This window comes from Henckelia pumila, chromosome 3 (assembly GCF_033568475.1).
Source record: "Henckelia pumila isolate YLH828 chromosome 3, ASM3356847v2, whole genome shotgun sequence".
Lineage (NCBI taxonomy): Eukaryota > Viridiplantae > Streptophyta > Magnoliopsida > Lamiales > Gesneriaceae > Henckelia > Henckelia pumila.
In genome coordinates this window covers 83,139,419-83,146,855 of record NC_133122.1, presented here as the reverse complement: position 1 = coordinate 83,146,855, position 7,437 = coordinate 83,139,419, and positions in this window count along the sequence as shown.

Sequence of the window (7,437 nt, the reverse complement as noted above, 5' to 3'; positions counted from 1 at the left end):
TGAGATCAAAACTAATATTAGTGATTTCATTTTATAAGTGATAAACCAAACAATTTTGTTTAAACGTCAAGTGAGATAAGTGCAATACATTGCCATTAAAACTAATATAGTTTTGATACCACACACCCTAGTAAGCAGGATTTTCGTGAGCAACCACTAAAACCCACCAGTAGATTTAAGTGATTTGTAAAAAAAAAACACTGAAACCCACTAGTAGGTTTTAGTGGTCTCTCACGAAAATACTGCAAACTAGTGTGCGTGCGATCAAAACGCACAATAGTATGCAGTATTTTCGTGAGCAACCACTAAAACACACTAATGAATTTTAGTGATTTTTTAAAAAATAAAACATTAGTTTTGATCGCACGCACAATAATTTACATTATTTTCGTGAGCGATCTTTAAAACACACTAGTGTATTTTAGTGATTTCTAAAAACAAACATTAAAACCTACTAGTGTATTTTAGTGGTCGCTCATAAAAATCCTACATACTAAGGTGCATAAGATCAAAACTAATATTAGTGATTTCATTTTATAAGCGATAAACCAAACAATTTTGTTTAAACGTCAAGTGAGATAAGTGCAATACATTGTCAGATTTGGATGGAGAATACAATGTTTTTGGGTTTACCATGTATAAAACCCATCCTTTTGCCATGAACTATAGCGTTTTTTGACAAATTCCACTTTTTAGTAAAAGGGTACGTACTCTTTTTTAATGGATAATTCTAAAGATAAAACAAATATATCGTACAACGATATTTACAACAATTATATCATGAGATTTACTATAATTGTGAGATTTTGATGTTATATCATGAGTTTTTGTCTTCAATGTGTTATGATCAAGTGTTTACCATTAGACAAAAAACTATAGTTGTTAGTCACGACACAACTTTATTTTCCTATACTTGTGGCAGTGCAGATGAGTCAAATTGTTAGCCTAGACACAACTTTATTTACTTATACTTGTGGCAGCACAGATAGGTCAGATTGTTAATCTCATGAGTCTAAGGAGGGCGTGCTTTTTTGCTGGTGTTGTCTCATATCCTTTGGCAATTTTATTTTATTATTCTTATGGCAGTGCAAACAAGTCGGATTGTTAAGCACATGAGTCTAAGGAGGGCGTGCCTTAGTCCTTACTGCTGGTGCTGTCTTATATCCCTTTTGAGATCAGTCTTATCTTTTTCCTACTGCTGGCCCATATCCAGCAGAGACAATATTACTCATTAAGATCTGATGTCCTTCTTTTACATCCCACCTAGCAAGAGCTTCCCAAGAGGTAACCCATCCTAGTACTACTCTCACCCTTCCACGTTTCACCCAACATTCCTCCATACAACCAGATCAAACAACGCAACGTCAGAAGCTTGATGCACTAGAGGTTCTGAGGAGGTCACACATCCTAGTATTACTCTCCTGACGTACTAGAGGTACTCAATTGATCACCCATCCTAGTACTACTCTCACCCTTGCATGCTTAACCTAACATTTTCCCCCAAGAATTATATTTATATGCTTTTTGTACGACTCAAACCCATGACCTTGGCTCTGATACCAGTTGTTAGGATCAAGCGCTTACCACTAGGCCAAAAACTATAGTTGTTAGCCAAGGCATAACTTTATTTCTTTGTACTTGTGGCAGCGTCGATGAATCATGTTGTTAAGCCCATGAGTCTAGGGAGGACGTGTCTTACTATTAGTACTATCTCATATCCCTCGAGACCAATCTTATCCTTTCTCTACGGCCACCCTGTCCCCATCAGAGACATTATTACCTGTTAAGATATGGTGTCCCTCTTTTACAGCCCACCAAACCAACCAGATCAAACAGCGCAACGTCAATGGTGATTCATCTGTAGCAAGTGATGGATATGAATCATCAGACGTCCTACTAGCTACCATTACTGAATCCAAAGAAAATTGGATCATGGACTCAAGTTGTTCTTTCCATATGAGCCCACATCAAAACTGGTTTCATGATTACAAAGAGGTTGAAAAAGGTTCAGTACTGCTAGGAAATAATAAAGCTTGTAAAGATGTGGGAATCGGCAACATAAAATTGAAACTTGATGATGTTTGTGAAATTTTTCTCTCTTCTGTCAGATATATTCCTAAATTGAAGAGGAATCTCATATTAGTTGGAATGCTAGATGACATGAGTTGTTTTTACGTGTTTCATTGCATTATTTTGCATTCATTTTGCATAATTTTGTTTTGTTAAGGTCATTCGCATTTAGGTTTTGAATATTTGTTGCATTCGGATGACTCATCATGATTTTTGGTTGGTTGTAGGCAAAATATGGAGAAAAGAAAGAGTTTGAGCACGGAAAAGTGACACAAGTAGGAATCACAAAGCATTAATGGTCCAAAATTTATTTTTGACTCTATATTGATCCAAATCCAATCTTCACTGTTCAGATTGTACCTTAGGATGTTTTAAAGCTTCTGTCAAAATTCTAGCTTGATCCGAAGGCTAGAACTTTGGATATGATTTTTTTTGAAGAAAAATGCGCGCTGGGAAAAAAATCAGGTGCTTAGGCGCGATTTTCTTGCGCCTAGGCGGGATTTTCTTGCGCCTAGGCACGGCGCGGTAGGAGAAAAAATCTGAATTTTCAAAAATTAAAAGTTGCGAGTTTCTGGGATTTATTTGATGGGCTTTCAAGACATATAAATAAGAGATAAAAGAAACATCAAGGGAGATGGAAGAGATGCAGCAAGGAGCCGCAATCAAGGAGGACGAACGTGAGCGAGGGAGCCAAAACTTGAAGAACTCAAGAAGAATCAACAACAACAAAAACTAGTTTTCTCTTTTCTCTTTTCTTTTTGTTGGGATTTAGAGGATCCTACCTCCAAAATTATGTTTAAATTTCTTCTTGAAGATTGAATTTGGTTTTTATGCATTCTTGATTATATTATTGTGTTTATTGAATATTTGGAGATTAATCAACTTCGAAGTAATTTTATATGTTATGATTGATATCGAAAGGAGATTTTATATCATGATAGAGTAATATAATCCATGGATATATAAATTTCATAGACATATAAGGTTGGATACATGTTGATAGTCATAGTCTAATATGTCGAAAGCTAGAGGATTTCACCATTCATTAATGCGATTGCAATTGCTAAATAACGCAATGACACTTGGTTATTGCAATTTATTAATCATATTAATGTTGCTCGACAGAGTATATTGATAGATTAAGGAATTCCATCAAAATCATGACTTGAGAATGAAAATTAAATCATTAGAGAAGAAATGTGTAGGTGAACCGAGATCCTAACAATCATTTATTTATTATCTTAATTTAATTTAATTTATCTATTTTTATTTTGTTTCATCCTAGTTTTTGTCGTTCATATATTCATTCTCCATCTCATCTTTATTAACTAAAAAATAATACTTGGGTAATTTTGTCATAAATCAATATTTGTGGGACGATACTCGTACTCTGTACGTTATATTATTTCTTGACTCGTGCACTTGCGATTTATTCGAGCTTAATTTATAGACATATTTGATTTGATTTTCTGTGGTAGTATTTGCTCGATCAAGTTTTTGGCGCCGTTGTTAGGGATTTAAATCGACAATTTTTACTTTTTGTTATTTTCTATAGTTAATTTCTTATTTTTATTTATAAAAATTTTATTCTTGCGTTATCTACCTTTTCTCTATTTTATTTTTGCAGGAATTCATCTGGTGTAATACTTTGAGATGTTCTATCGACAATTATTCACAAGTGTTACCCAACAACATGGAGAGCCATTCTACGCGGCATGGGAGAGATTTAATAAATTGACAAACACCGTCCGATGAATAGATGGGAATATGGATGGCCTAAGAAGTGTGGTGCAACAGCAAAAGATGGATATACACCACGACGATTGATTAAGGGAGTTTTCCGTTTCATTTTTTTGTTTGTTTTGTTTGCATTGTGTGTTATTGTTGTTTTGTGCTTTTTCATAGTCATGCTTATATTTTGCATTAAGGATAATGTAAGATTTTATTATGGGGAGGGGGAAATTTTTGAAATTTTTTGTTTAATTATTTATTTTTTCATGCATAAGTTCGTGTCGTGTCCTTCACATACTAAATTCGGATGAGAACATGGTAGCCTATGATGTAGATGAAAAATGAGACTTAAGTAATAATATTTGAAAAATTTTACCCTTAAATTTAATTTGAAAACCTTGAATTGCAATGTGAATATTTTTATGCACAACTGTTAAACATGTGGAATGTACTAAGAGTGATGAAGTTAAGACTGCTTGACTATTGCACGACACTAGGTGTTTAAGGAACTCAAAATGTGTCTTGTGAACTTTGGTGATACTCTAATAGTGCACTTATGATCTAGTTATTTTTTTCGTTCCAAAAATGAGTGATTTTTGTGCTTTCCATGTGAAAAAAAAAACTCCATCCGGGCCATGGACAAGGGATTGAAATCCTAATCCCTAAGTTCAAGGCTAAATATGCGGATGAAATGAGGTTGAAGTTCCATCCGGGATATAGACGAGGGGATTGAAATCCTAATCCTATTAAAGTTGTAGCTAAGTTTGCGGGTAATTTATGGGGCCAACTTAAGCCAGTGTAAAATCCGGCGGTGCGTTAAAAATACAACCCACCCATATTTTTATATACTAAGCTTGAGGAAGGTGTGACTGCTAGGAGTAGCAAGAAGGAAGGGATACATGCGAGGGATATTTGCACCAATGTGTTATTCTGGTTATTTTGCAGTCATATAACTGATTTTACTTGAAGTGTATAACACTGGAATAATATCACACACACGCTCACGTGCAATCGAAAAGGTGTATTGTGAAAAGGCTCGAGGGTATTTTGTTGTTCATTGAGGCAGAAAGTCCATGGGATCATCCGTATGTTGATTTGTTTTATTAATTTATTTTTTGTCTTCTTGTTAGTTTATCACCTATTTTGCTCAAGGGCGAGCAAAAGGTTAGTATGGGGATGTGATAGGCGTCGTTTTTACGTGTTTTATTGCATTGTTTTGCATGTGTTTTGCATATTTTGTGTTTTTAAGGTCATTCATGCTTAGTTATTGAATATTTTTTTTCATTTGGATCACTCATAATTTTTGATTGGTTCTAGGCAAAAGAGGGAGAACATGAAGAGTTTAAGCACTGAGAATTCAATCAAGAAGGAATCACAAATCATTAATGGTCCAAAAATTATTTTTTGACTCTAGAGTGATCCAAATCCAATCTCACCATCCATATTGTAGTTTATGATATTCTCTCAAAATTTCAGCTCGATCCGACGGTTAGATTGTGAGATATGATTTTTTGAAAATTGTCGCGCTCTGTAGAAGAGAATATGCGAGAAAAGCACTTTTGGGACAAAATTTTAGGTGCCTAGGCGGGATTTTTTTCCGCCTAGGCGCAAAACGGAAGTGGAAAAAATCTGAATTTTTGAAAATTACAAAGTAGCGACTTGTCGGGCTTTATTTGACAGACTTTCAAAACATATAAACATAATAGAAAAGAACACAACTAGGGACTTTAGACGGCAGTTAGAATTGAAGAGAGGAGGCGACTATCAATCAAAGGAATGAAGGGGTGAGCGAGGGAGAAGACAAGAAGAACTCAAGAACCGCAACTACTAGTTGTCTCTTTTCTCTTTTCTTTTTGTTGGGATTTAGGGGATCCTACCCCTAAAACTATGTTTTGATTTCTTCTTGAAGATTGGATTTAGTTTTTATGAATTCCTGATTATATTATTGTGTTTATTGATTATTTGGAGATTCATCAACTTCGAATTGATTTTATGTGTTATAATTGATATCGAAAGGAGATTTTATAACACGATAGAGTAATATAATCCATGAATCTACAACTTGCATAGACATATGAGGTTGTATACATGCTGATAGTCATAGTCAATTAGGTCGAAAGCTAGAGGATTCCACTATTCATTAATGCAATTACAATTGCTAAATAACGCAAGGACACTTGGTTATTGCATTTTGTTAATTAAATTATTTTTATTTGACAGAGTATATTGATAGATTAAGGAATTCCGTTAGAAGCATAGCTTGAGAATTGAAATTCAATCATTAGAGAAGATTAAGGGGTAGGTGAACCGAGATCCTAACAATCATTTATTTATTTTTTAAAATTTATTTCGTTATTTATCTTTTGTTTCATTCTTTTATTTAAGTTTATTAATTTATTCTCATCTCATCTTTATTAACTAAAGAATAATACTTGAGGTAATTTTGTCATAAATCAATCTCTGTGGGATGATACTCGTACTTTGTACACTATATTATTACTTGACTCGTGAACTTGCGATATATTCGAGCTTAATTGATATATATATATATATATGTATAGGTTGATTTTCAGTGGTAGTATTTGCTCGATCACTAGACTCAAATGGTCTACATGTAAAATTGAGAATGAAGTCATGAAAGTATTAAAGGGATCCATGATTATAATGAATGGAACCAAACAACATGGAATTTATACACTAAAAGAAAGAATTGTAGTTGGATCAGTAAACTTCACAGCTGATGTGAGTGATAAAGCTCATCTTTGGCACCAAAGGCTTGCCCATGTAAGTGAAAGATGTCTTCAAGAATTGTATAAACAGGGAATCTTATGCAATTATACTATTGGTAAACTTGGTTTCTGTAAAGAATGTGTACTTGGCAAGTCAACCCGAGTGAAGTTTAAACCTTCAAATATGAAAGTCAAATATATATTGAACTATATTCATTCGGATTTGTGGGGGCCTTCAAGAGTACAATCCAGAGGAGGATCAAGGTATTTTATATCCATGATCGATGACTACTCTAGGAAGGTTTGGATCACAATTCTAAGAATTAAAGACCAAGCTTTTCAGTCCTTCAAAGAATGGAAATCACTGGTAGAAACTCGGACAGGTCAGAGCGTCAAGAAACTTAGAACTGATAATGGTCTTGAGTTTTGCTCAGATAAATTCAATCAGTTCTGTAAAGATGAAGGTATCTCAAGGCATTTAACAGTGGCATAAACTTCTAAACAAAATGGACTTGCTGAAAGAATGAATAGGACCATTCTTGAAAGAGGAAGGTGTATGCTGTCAAATGCATCTATTCCACCTATATTCTGGGCAGAGGCTACTAAAACAGCAGCTTACCTCATAAATATGTGTTCATCAACAACCATAAGCTTCAAAACTCCCCAAGAGATATGGACTGTCAATGCACCAAATTACTCAAATCTAAATATTTTTGGTTGCACAACATATGTTGTAATGTTCCAAAACTCAGGAACGCTACTAAACATACATACTTTATATTTTTAAGGAAAATAATTTGCGGAATAAAATCTTTACTTAAAATTAGAAATTTGCGCACCAACATTTAAAAAAAAAATTCAAAGTATAGTTGACAATCAACCACAAAAGAAAAAGGTAAAACTTGTC